General features: G+C 41.8%; 2 long non-coding RNA genes across 2 annotated transcripts; one reads left to right on the top strand and one right to left on the bottom strand.

Annotated features, from left to right (window-relative positions):
• The first annotated feature begins 1,399 nt into the window (after positions 1-1,399).
• LOC150004005 (uncharacterized) lies at positions 1,400-6,023 on the top strand. The gene is made up of 4 exons (XR_016512263.1): positions 1,400-1,468; positions 1,753-1,897; positions 3,885-4,032; positions 5,815-6,023. It is a non-coding gene; the product is annotated as an uncharacterized LOC150004005 (long non-coding RNA).
• Positions 6,024-6,438: 415 nt separating this feature from the next.
• LOC150004004 (uncharacterized) lies at positions 6,439-13,373 on the bottom strand. The gene is made up of 3 exons (XR_016512262.1): positions 13,217-13,373; positions 9,643-9,828; positions 6,439-6,584 (listed from the first exon to the last, which is right to left on the bottom strand). It is a non-coding gene; the product is annotated as an uncharacterized LOC150004004 (long non-coding RNA).
• Positions 13,374-13,743: the final 370 nt, after the last annotated feature.

Here is a 13,743-nt window from a genome sequence, read left to right as displayed (position 1 = left end):
CCAAGTTTCCAATATAAGAGGAAGCGCCTCCGGCAAGGTCCCTCACAGGCTGCCCCCTACTGGAGCCTCATTCTCTAGCCCTGCCCTGACATCCTCTCAGGGGCCATATCCACGTGGACATTCTCCTCTGACTTCCAGCTGGGTTAGGGGTTCACTGCCTTTTTAGTGAATACCGCCGCCCCCCTTAAGAAGCTGTTAAGGAGTCATGCCACAGATTGGGAAGTGGCAAGGGGGGGATGGGACAGTGAAGCGTAAGAGAGCCTAACCCAAGTCTGTTCTTATAAAGCTTGCTCAACTTAAATTTCCAGTGACTTCATTGGAAATGTTGACTCATGGCAGTGTTTTTCTGAGGAAATAAAAACACCGATGCAAAAGGCAGTTCTAAGAAAGGGAACTCCATGACTTGTTTCTACCTGAACATTTTCAAGTGATTTAGTTCTTAGAAACATGGAAAAGTCCCAACATGCATGCTGAGTGTGTCTGGCACTCTGTGCACAGGAGAAGAGAACCTAATACATTTACTGTGTGCTAGGCACTATACCCAGCACTCTCCACAAATTAACTCTTTTCATTCTCCAACAACCCCATGAGATAAGTTTTATTATAATCATCTTCACTTTGCTGATGAGGAAACTAAAACGCATAGGTGTTCAATAGCTTTCCCAAGTGGTAAGTTTGCCAGATGGTTGCAAAGTAACAAAGCTGAGTATCATTTGCTCTATGAAAAGTAACAGTCATTGAGTACCTAGGTCTCAATTTTCTAATGGAACTCTCAAAAAACCTAGGTAAGTATCATCACCTCCTATTTTACAGGTAAGAAACTTGGGACTAAAAAACAATTTAAGTGACTTACCAATGTCGCTTAGCTGGTAAGCCAGGATTTGAATGCTGAGATGGAATTACACCTTGGAAAGTGGCTAAACATCAGGAAGATGAGAAGCAGTGGTTGTTTTCAGTACAATGGAGCCAGTATGGGCTCAATGACAGGAAGTGGAAATAAACCTGTCCAGTGAGGCTGGGCACTGCAGTGTCCCTGCAGGGACTCCCTTTTGGCTCCAGCCTTGGCCAGCAGCCCTTCTATGCTCATGCCATGACCTATTTTTGCTCACCCCGTTAGTTCTATGGCTTATTTCTTTCCCAAAGAATTATTTCATAGCTGCGCCGAGTAACTATCATATGCTGAGCACAGCATACATGAGCTTAGAGATGAAAAAAAAAATGTCCCTTCAAATTGTGCATAGCAGTATTTGTGATCTAGACAGAAAAAATGGGAAAAAAATTAAGCAGCGTCTTGGACCCGCCCTTTCCCTTGCCTTCCGGCTTCCTTTATACAACAGCTCCTCTTAATCACCAGCAATTGGGGCACAAATGGCTGGACCGACTTTCCAGCTGGTCCCTCTACATCCAGAAATTTCTACAACCTAATAGGATAAAACTCTCCCTCCTGCTTTTCATCATCACATCTTAGGTACGTCCAGTTGCTTCCCTATTGGCAATAAAGCCCACTGTCCATATAGAATCCTGCTGCCAAAGTCAAGGAAAGGGTGAGTTAAATGCTGGCAAGCTGATGTAGGTGTTAATTAGGCAAAATAATTAGATACTGTCAAAAGAGCTGGCTATAAAATTCTCTGTGATAATGGGGCTGCCTATATAGCTGAATAATATAATTAGATGTAAGAGCTCCCTTTCTCACCCCCTTTCTGTTCTCAAGCCCAAACCTGCTGGTTTTGGTGTTTCCATTTTTTGCTGCAGGCCCTGGGGACTTGGCTGGCTTACTTCTCCTCAGCCAGCTGCCTCCTCCTACTCTACACCTGGGGGCTGCTTATCCTCAGCTCCACCCGATCCATGAGGCTTAAGGATTTTACAGAACATAAGGTTACGAAAACAGCAAACATAAGTAAGTTAAAAAGCCTACCAATTTCTTACAGACATGGCCCCTTGTCCTTAATATGTTGTGTACTGGGGTATTTAAATGCCTTTTAGAAATGACGAGAATTCTCGCCATCCAGATGCAATGTGTTAACTCTTGGATCCCTCTGAAATGTTGATCGGAGCCCCCACTGGGTACCAGGACTCAGCTCTGAAGGTGGAGCTAACCCATTCTCCACTCTCATCCCCTGACTCCCATCCTGGATCGCCTTTCTAACATACAAATCCGAGCACATCACCTCCCCTGCCAAAAGCCCTCTCCTGGCTTCCCACAGTACTTAGAGTAACCTCTGGCCTCCTTGCCTTGGCCTCTAGGTCCTCCATGATCAGCTCTTTGCTTCTCCAGCCTTATCTTAAACCACTCTCTTCTTCATCCTGTGCTGTAGCCCCATCTGGTCCCCTTACTTTGTACATCTGAAAGTGTCTGCCCCATCTAGAAGGCTAGCTCCTTCTCATCTTGTGGGCCCCAGCTAAAATGTCACCTCCTCAGAGAGGCCTTCCTTGATCACCTTATCTGAAGAGACCCTCACCTCAGCCATTTTCTATCATATTTCCCTTATTTATTTTCTTCAAAGCATTGACCACTATCAGCAATTATCTTATTCCCATTTTTGTGTCTTGTCTACCTTTGTTGCTAAACTGTAAGGTCCACATGAGGACAAAGATTGTGTCTGTCATATTAGCTTCCCGCCCCCCCCCCCCCAGAAGCAAGCTTTCACATGGATGCCCTCAAATACGTGTAAAGCAAAGGAACATGTTGTGCCATTTCACTGCCACTATCTGGTTAACTCGACCCATCCTCCCTTTCACGTCAATTGCATCCTGCCCCAAGGAGCCACTGTTGACCGTGGCCTTCACATCACCCACTGGGTAACCCAGATTTCAGTCATTCATCCACTGTCTCCATTAGGAGGCCATGTGTCAGATGCTGTGTTAGACAATGGTTTCACAAATCAAAGAAAGCATGACCTCTGTCTCCAGAAATTTTCCAATGTAATGGAAGAACAGGCAGGTAAGTAAGTGAGGGTCATCCCTGCCGAGATGCCATGATAGAGGAATGTCCCAAGTGCCAAGGGATAGATTAGAAGAGAATCTCAGTTAGACTAGGGTGTTCTGGGTAGGCTCCCAAGAAATGGCTCTTGAGCTAAGTTTCTATTGGTAAGAGTCAGGCAGAAAAGCAGTGCGTGTAGGGATGAAGAAGGTGGGGCCATTTAGGCCCATGAACTAGAAAACCATGGTGTGGACACCATGTGTGCTGTGCAGATCAAAGCAGGTAACAGGTTCTGGGGAAGGTATGCAGGGCAGGGAGCCCGGGGAACTGGTTTCTGCCTACTCTTTCTCTTAACGAGCTATGTGATCTTGATTGGGTCACCTTCACTCTGAGTTTCAGATTTTTTCTCTGGCTGCTATTTAGTGAAATCTGAACTGGTCTTAATGCTTCTAGCTTCCTACTTATTACGTAAGTATTTGGTCTTTATACTTACTGTCCCCTAACGCCAGTTTACTGGGTGCTCACTTTATGCCCCACATGGTACTGCGTGCCCTAAAAGATACAATTAGTGGAAAATGTGGTCTTTACTCTGGGTGCAATTACAATTTGGAAAGGGAGAGTATATGCTACAATAAAATGAGAACAAAGCAGTTTAACACAGTGTCTTATTTTGTTTGCCAATTGTTTCATATATGTTGGTCTTGCTGCAATCACACACCAAGCTTAAGGTTGAAGACCCTGTATTCTACTTCTGTTTCATCCAGTTTCCCACTTTCTAGCTGTGAGACAGTGGTCTAGTTACTTCACTAAGTATCTACTTTATCATCTGTAAAATGAGGAAAATACCAAATTTATAAAAACTTTGCGAGGAGTAAAGGACCTATGACATGGGAAGTACTTAGCACAGAGCCTGACACATAGTATTTTCTCCATAATAATTGCATCCCCTCCTCCATGCGGCCAGGCACAGAGGCATTGGAATGTGTAACAATGGAGCTGAAACACTGACAGGGCTGCGGAGTGATAAATGAAGACAGTGCACACACCTTCTGGAAGACCCTTGATGGAGTTAAGTTCACTGAATTATTAGTGAAGAATCAGCAGGAACAAAGGTAGGAAACTACTGTAATAGTCCAGGTAGAAGTGGGGGTCAGGATTGGAGTGGAGGCTAAGAGGTATAAATCTACTGTGGACAGTCAAGGGCTTTGGGATCTTCTCCAAAGAGGCAGGCCATAGCAGAGGCTTTGGGTGCAGCACGCTATGAGGACTAGGGTCACAATCATCCTTTCCCCGGCTTGCTCATAGAGCAGAGATTCTACTCTACCAGGCAAGCCAAGAAGAGCAGAGGTGGCCACCTCAAACCAGAACCTGCTTAAAAACACAGGTATCACCTAGAATGGTATCACTGCTCCCACCCCCAACTCTGCAGCCACAGCACAGATTTTTCTCAGATGGGAAGGGGGCCCATCAGCGAGCTCTAAAGCCAGTCCAGGAGGAACTGACTTGATGTGAAACAGAGTGTGAGGAAGCTGAAGCCCAAGGGCATTCTCAAAAACAATGCTGTTCAGGTGGAAAGCTGGTAGCCTCCTGAGACGTACAAGCTAAACAAACCACAGGCCGGCTACTTTACCAGAGAGAACCTGGGGAAGAGATGGCTAAGAAGAGCCTACCTGGGGTCAGAACAAATTCAATAACGACCTCAAAAGACCACCCCCACAAAGGGAGCTCAAGTTTAACTGGATAATTGAATAATTGTGGAGAAATTTATACCCGAGGACAGTGTCAAAAAAAATAAATAAATAAAAAATGGAGCACTCAACTGGCAACTAGCGGAGCCTAAAAGCTGGGTGTGATCAGAGAAAGAGACAGTCAAAGAGAGCCCTGAAAAAAACTTAATCACCCCAGGATGACAGTGCACATGCCCAAGACTGAGTCCCTTGAAAAGCCTGCACATTGTGGGGGAAACAGAATTCACTAGAACAGAGCAACCAATCACTAAACAAATAAGCAAACAATAGCCAGCTCAGGAGAGGGGCAAATTCAGAATTGCAACAGTACATAGGCTGAAATGTTCAGTTATCAACAAAGAATTATGAGACACTTAAAAAAATTTAAAAAGTGTGATCCACACACAGGGAACAGAGCAGCAGCAGAAATTGTCTGAGAGGGACCAGATGTTAGATTCAACAGAAAAGGGCTTCAAAGTAGCCATTAAAAATATGTTCAAAGAACTAACAGAAACTATGATTAAAGAAGTAAAGAAAGGTATGATGTTAATGTCACATCAAATAGAAACTATCAATAAAGAGATAGAAATTATTGTAAAGAACCAAGTGGAAATCTTGGAGTTGAAAAATACAATTGAAATGTAAAATTTATTAGAGGGACTCAATTATTAATTTGAATTGACAGAAGAACACAGGATATTTTCACCGAAGGTATCTAATCATGGGGAAACATCATATAAAATCCAAGTTGAGGGACATTTTATATATGAACTGCTCTGTAGTCTTCAAGGATGTCAAGGTCACAAAAGTAAAAAAAAAGACTGAAGGATTGTGTGAAGCTAAGAGAGCTAAGTTGACAGCTAAATGTAATATGTGATCCTGAACTCGGTTCTTCTGTTGGAATCATTGACAAAACTTGAATGAGTTCTGAGGATAAGATAGTAGTAATTACCAATGTTAATTTCCTGATTTTAATGATTAAATTTTGGTTATGTAGAAATATTAGTATTGAAAAGTCATATTGACGAAGACGAGCAATTGTGGTAGCTTGTCTCCAAGATGGCTGGGCGCCATGGATTCCTTCTCCCCATACACACAAGCTAGAGTTGCAACCTATTCCTCTGTTCCCCCAAGTGTGACCTGACTTGTGACGGCTTTGCTCAACAGAATACTAGCAACGTCATGCTGAGACTAGGTCCTAAGAAGACTGGCAGCTGCCTATGTCTCTTAGAACACTTACTTTGATGGGAAGCAACTGCTACGTAAGAAGGCTCAGTACCCTGAAACCACCAGGCTGTGAGGAAGCTCAAGCTGGCCACATGGAAAGGTTGATGCCCTTCAACCGTCACCACCTGAGGCCTATGAGACCCAAAACTCTGAAATATAACAATAAATTGTCATTTTAATGACTATGTTTTGGGGTTGTTTGTTACACATTTATATATAGCAAGGACAGCAAGTATATATAGATATATATAAGCTTCTTAGTGTTCTTTTTTCTTTTTTGCATTAAGCATATATAACATTTGTAATTAAAGAAATCACTTATTTTTCTGCAGCACTTTGGGATAAGAGTACCATTGCCTAGAATGTACCTCCCAAGATATGGTTATATTCTCCAGACAGAATAAATTATTTACTATGATATCCACTGCACCCAACTCAATTACTGGATGTAGGAGGTGCTTAATATTTGCTGAATTATTAATGTATGGGAAAACATTAAATAAATTTTCCAAGGATGAAAGGCTATTATATATTCGTTTATTTATTAGAGAGATTTATGTTGGTCTGGCATCATACTGTATTTCCAATGACTTATTGCCTTTCCCCCTATATATTTATCTGTGTATGTGATTTTCTCTTCTGCTTCTTTCTGTGACTTCCCCACTTCAGCTATGTAGACATTTTCCAATCCTTACCCCTTTTGTACACACCTAGACAAAGAGAGCACATAAAATTATAAACAAAGCTCTTTTGCAAATGAAACTTGGATGAAATACCAAGAACTCTAAACAATCAATGTATTAAAAGGATAATACTCATGATCAAATAAGATTAATTTCAAGAATGCAAGGGTAACATAACATTAGGAAATTGATTAATATTAATAAACTGTTTCACAGATCAAGAGAAAAGATTGATCACCCTAGTTTAAAAAAATTTTTTTTAGTAAACTGGATCTGGAGATATTTTATTAACATCAAGATTTATGTTAAATGAACACTTATTGATATATAGCATATGCAAGACACTGTATTAATTTTGAGGGATTAAAACATTAAATAAGGTAAGTCGCTGCTGTTAAGAACCTAAAACATAAACTATTACTCACAAAACATTACCAGTCTCCTTTTCCGTAATGGACGTTCAATCTCATAATTGGGAATTAGTCCAAAAGAAGTATTCCAAATTAAAAAATTTGCACAATGTTCATTGCAGTGCTATTTTCAGTAGCAAAATCTCTTACCCTTAATGTCCAACGATAGGGGAATAGTTATAAAAATTTCTTTATGTTAACTCATTGGGACATTATGTGTTCACTAATACATTTTATCAGTACCTACAAATGTTTCAACAGTCTAACACATAGACTAAATTAGTTCAAAGAAAATGTAGTACTATTGAACTCTGTAGATGAAGTAACATTAGTTCTAAAAAGTACAAAACATTTCTCAACTTCTGACATTTTGGATCAGATAATTCTTTGTCTGGGAGTAGGAGCTGGTTCTGGGCATTGCAGGATGTTTAGAAGCATCCTTTGCCTCTACCAGTTGGCCAGTGGCACACCACCTGCAGATTTAACAACCAAAAATGTCCCCACACATTGACAAATATCCCCTGGGAACTAACTTTGCCTTTGGTCAAGGATAACTCATGTTTAACATATAACACAATATTCCATATAGTCTGACTACAACTATATAAAAAATTATATACAAATAAAATTAGAAAAAACGAGGAAATAATACTGCTTTGACTATTGATAAATATTTGCTTTTAATTTTTCTCAGATTTTCTAGTTGTTTTAGTAGTAAGTACAGCCCTTTTAATTTTATTTTATTAATTTTTAAATTTAATTGTTATTGTTTTTCTATTACAGTTGTCCCATTTTCCCCCCTTTGCTCTCCCCTGCTCCCCCCACTCCCACAGTCTATCCCCATCCTGTTGTCCATGTCTACAGGTCATTCATATTCGTTCCTTGACTAGATCCTTCCCCTTGTTTCCCCCCATTTCCCCCTCCTCCCTCCCCTCTGGTCACTGTCAGATTTTCAAGTTGTTTTAGTAGTAAGTACAGCCCTTGTTAAAGATGTGCTTCCTAAACAGTCAGATTCAGGAACAGCTCTCAGCCCAGGAATACCAGCAATATTCTCTGGCAATGTCATTTCCCCTGGTGGGCTGATGCCTGGTGATAATTTCATTTATATCTCCTCTGATTTCTAGCGCCACCCCACCCCCACCCCCGGCGAAACAGGCCTTGGCTAGCTGCACATCTCCCTGTAGGTGTGTGTCAAAAATCACCGACTCTTCCTATAGTAGTTCCTAGATGACTTTCTTTGTAATTTTGATATATCTTCGATACCTGCTACGATGGTCAACTTTATGTGTCAACTTGACTGGGCCATGGGGTGCCTGGATATTTGATCAAACATTATTCTAGGTATTTCTATGCGGGTGTTTTTTTGATGAGATTAATATTTAGAACTCACTACACTGAGAAAAGCAGATTGCCCTCCATAATGTGTGTGGGCCTCATCCAATCCATCGAATGCTTGAATAGAACAAAACAGTTGACCATTCCCTGAGTTGAAGAGAATTTTCCTGCCTCACAGCTTTGTCCTTGGATGTTGGCATTTTTCTTGCCTTTGGACTAGAACTGAAACATGGGCTCTTCCTGAGTCTCAGACCTTTGAACTTGGACTGGAACTAGACCATTGGCTTGCCTGTGTGTGTCTATCCTTTTTGCCAGCTCATTCTGAAGATCTTTGAAATTGCCAGGCTCCATAACTATAGTAACCAATTCCTTATAATAAATCTATATATAGAAACAGACCCAGTAGGATATATATGTACACAAACACACACACACACACACACATATACAGGGTGGGACAAAAGTAGGTTTACCATTGTTTGTATGGAAAATGATACAATAATTAACAAATAATACAACAAAGTCTATTTTGTATATTCACAACTGTAAACCTACTTTTGTCCTACTGTGTATATGTAATACACACACACACACACACACACAGACACATATCCTATTGGTTCTGTTTTTCTGGAAAAGCCTAACTAATACACCAGCAAAGGTTTACCTCCAGGTCCAAGGACAGGGTTTTTCCAGAGAAGTCCAGAGCAAGATGTCACTAGCCTTGTGAATTCAATAGAATCAAATACAACTACTCAGCACTCTGATTTCCACATCTAATTCTCAAATGGCTTTGACCTTGGACTGACCAACCATGTTGCTTATCCTTACTCAGGTATGACCTTTCTCAATAGGTAAATCCACAGTGACTTTTCCTTTTGATTCTTCTTCAACTCTAAGGACACAACTTTGACTATATATATGCCCTAGAAATAAGTTCAACTTGCTTTTGTGTTGATTTCACTTCTCCACTTCCATGTTGGGAGCTGATAGTGATCAGCAATGCCCTGCTATGTGACAGAGAGGACAATTCTTTCCTAGCCCACAGAGTTAGGAGTGGTTTCTGAAACGCAGCAAAAATGTTTTGTGACAGATTGTCTTTGGGTCCCTTGGTCCCTGGGCAAACACAGCTACACAGAGCGGGCTGTCTAAGGTTGTGCCAGTGATAGCACTGGCTTTCCTGCACTGGTGATGGAAAATGAGTTAGACAGGACACGGCACACACGGACACAGCCAATCACCCAGCCACACTGCAGCCTGGGAATGTCAATGAGCTTTGAGAGGCAGGCAGATTTGCTCCAAGATTCCAAATATTTCAGTGCACCTGGAGTATCACTTACCTTGTGACATGGGCCAGGAGTGAGTCTGGACTGACGTGCTGTAATTATGGGATCACACTGTTGAAGATATTGTTCCCAGCAGATCCCAAAGAATTCTGATCATGCTGTTGAAACAGGCTGGGCAACGATGGAAAATAAACGTAGCCAGTCTGTGATTAGTCTCCTCTTTTGTCTTTTCTGTGCAGCCTGTTTGTGGAGTGGTTGTGAGAGTCACAGGAAATAATAATAACAGTAATAATAGAAAGTACATTGCACTTACTTTGTGCCAGGTACTGTTGTAAGCACTTTACATGTATGAACTTATAACAGTGGAGAAAACATTAAAAATTATAAAAGCATCCTGCCAAGATTATGTGGTATTATTAGAAGTATAATTCTAATTATTGTAATCATGTACTTTTGCCTGAGGGACTATATCCAGAAGCAAGTTCTTGCCAAAATAGAAATTGCACTCACTAGTGGGATATTAATAGTGACCGGGAAACAAATGAACTGGCTAGCCAGATGGGGCAGTCTACACCCACTCTATGAAGCCTCGTGGTCTTATCCACATGGTAGAATTTGCCTTTTCCAGCAGAAACTCATGGACACTGATAAAAACACCCACACTGCTTGCTGCCCAGCTGGCAGACCATAAGTTGTCCTGGTTGTCCTTCCTGACTGTTCTCATCAGCCTCTTCCTCTGTGTCCTGCAGAAACCACATCATCTTCCCTTAATTGATTCTCAAGTTCATCTTCCAAGCACTGGTCATATCTCTTGAGCTTTGTGGTACAAACTAGTCGGACACGGTGGCACAAAACAAAGAAAGAACTGGTTTCTCCTTACTTGACCCAACTGAGTCTGTTCATTGAACTCTATCCTCAGGACTCGAACGTCACTCACTTCCAAACAAATAAGAGGAAAATGCATGTCTCCTGCCAAAGAAAAGAGATGAGCAGGGTAGTGTGCAGTGCACCTGTCTCCTCTGCTTCTGCCCAGTGATGAAAGAGACCATTCATCCAAATATTCCCGCGATAGTCCTGGTTTCCAGTTGTTGTCTCAGGATAATTATTCACAGAGGCTCTTTCACTCTCCAAAATGGGTGACATATCATATGGTCACACTACTTATGACCCACACAGGAGTGCTGCATCCAGGTGTAGTATCAGACACACTACAATGGGGCTGGGAGGCCAGGGCCCTGGACTGACTCCTTCCCTGGCTCCATGGGCTTAGGCAACTCACTTCCTCTCTTGGATCCTCAGTTTCCCTCTCTGAAAAGTGGACATGGTTCCTGCTCTGTTCTCTTTACAGACTTGTGGTGAGAAATAAGTGGCATATTGTGTGAAAGCACTTAGTCACCTTTGCAGCACTAAACGGTGAAAGTGTTTTTTGTTGTTTTTTTTTTTTTTTTTGTGATGACAGTATAGATCAGGAGCCTGTTGTTTCATGCTGTTATCAAGAGCTTACTAAGAGGTTTCTACTTTGTGAAGATGAGGAGAATTAATTTTATAACAGGGACTGTCAAAGGTAATAAATGACTTGTTCTGCAAGTGAACTTGGCATTATGCAGATGTCACATTGTGAAGTGCCACACCCACTGTGGATTCTCCCTCCTTCCTTCCCTTTCCCACCCTAAAAATGAGTCACTATGTAATTTAACCCAAAGGAACATGGTTGATTTTTCTGGATACTAATAAACAAAGAACTTGATGGTCCCTTGGTCACTTGACCTGATGTTTCTTAGGACATTTATTCTTTTGTGGCAAAGAAAGTCTCAATGTTGATCATCAAAACTGTGACCTGAATGCACAGAATTTCCTGATAGAATTGTTTCCTAATGCAGAATCCTGTCTCAACTTTTTCACCCATATTTGCTTCCCACAGAGAAGATGGACCAGGAGGTGTGACTTCCTTCAGCTCCACTAAGACCTAATACCCATGAGGTCCCACTGAGGAGGGGGTCACCATTCATGGAAAACATTACCAAGTTTGCTTGCCAGAAATAGGCAAGTGCCCAGGTCATTCGCTCTATTTTCTCTGTGTGCTTCCTGAACAATTAGTGGCTCAGTGCCATTACAGAAGTCATTTGTCACACCATAAATTTTGCAAAGGAACACAAAGGAAGCAAACACAAAGTGCGGAACAATGGACACTAAGTCAGAGATGTGCCTGTCCTTAGATCTTTCAGGATGCGGTTTTATGGAGCCAGTTTTTAGGATTTCCTCTCTGAGTAGAGGAAATCCAGTGAATAACTTCAAAAGCTTGAAGTCATAGAGGATGTTTGTGAGGATGAGGTGAGAGGACATATGTGACAGTGTCTAGGTCATTTAAGGCACAGACCAAATGTTATTCTCCTTATCTTCTCTACTCCTTTCAACTCTTGATCTGTGAATCCACAGATATTGTTCAACCTGACCCTTTACCCAAAAGGATGGGTTAAGAGGCAAAGGGTAGGGTGGGCGGGCAGGAGAGGGTAAAGGGGAGAGAAATGGTGACGGAAGGCTTGGCTTGGGTGGTGAGCACGCAATACAATGAACAGGTGATGTGTTGTGGAATTGTACACCTGAAACCTATATAATTTTATTAACCAATGTCACTCAATAAATTCAATAATAAAAAAAGAAACAAAGGATAAAATGCAGGGGGTGAAAGAAGTAACGACCGGCAGGGGCTCAGTGATGATAGATCAATCTGAAATTGGTAGGCAGGGAAGAGGCGGAGGTAGAGGGTTGGAAATCAGAAAGAAAAAGTGAAAAGATGTCCTGGAGAAACGTTGCTATTTTCAGTGTTGGCTGGTAAGCGCTCTTCTTCCCAGCACGTGGTGGATTTACAAATGAATCAAGTGCCCTTAGCTTGCTTCATAGCATGTCATGAAGCATGCCATGCACTCAGACCTCAAATTTCTAAATGGTGTCCTCCTCTTAGAGGTTTCTACATAATTTGGACCAGTTTTGTAGGTTTCTACAGCTCTGTGGCTCCAAGAACTGGAATCCTCCTATAACATTGCTAGGAATGAAGCCTGCCTGATCTCGACCTTTTGTGTTCTGGAGGAAGATGGGCTTGCAGTTGGGTGGGTACCAAAATGAGAACATTTGGAGGCAACTAACCTTGGAGAAAATCCATGGCCAAGGAGGAACCCTGACCCTTAACATTCTGGAGGGTGGTGTGGCTCTTGGGACAATAGCCTTTGTTTCTCTCTAGTAGTTAATTCCAGATGGTTCACATTAGAGTACTCATGCTCACAATCCTCTATGATACCCAGGTTTATTCTTGTTAAATTTAACTGGTACAATATCACTTTATGTTTGCTTCACGATTCAGTTGAGTCAGTATACAAGGTTGGGTTTCTCTGCAGCATAATTTACATTTTGCTGCAATCTCACCAAATAGCTGCCTTTGGAGCCACCTGCTGACACAGTTTAGAATATTGAGCATTTAATATGAATAAGAAAAGTGCCATCCTGACCTAACACCAGAGAAACATAATTTAGACTCTGCTCTGCTAATCACCTTGACTTGCCATTAGCACAGGAATCTAATGATCTTGGATATTTCCTTACCCTCCCAAGCCTCAACCACCCTCCTACCCACCTTCAAAAAAGATGTTGCAATCTCCTTTGGTCTTTGTTTTGATACAGACATTCCTCTGCGTTGGGGATCTATGGTTCTTGGGCTTCCAATATTTTTGGTGTTCTGGGTCAACCACTATTCTGTCCCTAAGCCAAGTCTCTACTCTGTTTCACTCCACCCTAGAGATGTTGAGCAAGTGAAATGTACTTGGAGCAGGGATTGTTTCTGTAGCAATTCTCTGTATAGACTCCCAGGCCACATAACGCAGGAAGCAGTGGGAGGGAAGAAAATGAACCAGAGCTCCCTGACAGCTCCAGAAAGACCACGACTAAAAGGAGTCAAAACAGTCCTCATAGCTCTGGAGCACAGGTATCACTGTACCCAAGTTACTGAGGCTTAGGAAAGTTCATTTTCTTGGTAAAGGGCCACAAATCTTGTATGTGTGGCAAAAAATTTGCTGATGATGACATCACACAGTCCCTTACCAGATGGCTTTGCACCACCTGCCAGTTACTAAGTCCCTCATTTTAACCACCTTCTCTTTTATT

This window comes from Furipterus horrens, unplaced genomic scaffold, assembly GCF_987537825.1.
Source record: "Furipterus horrens unplaced genomic scaffold, mFurHor1.1.pri manual_scaffold_7, whole genome shotgun sequence".
Lineage (NCBI taxonomy): Eukaryota > Metazoa > Chordata > Mammalia > Chiroptera > Furipteridae > Furipterus > Furipterus horrens.
This window is presented reverse-complemented; position numbering and strand designations above follow the sequence as displayed.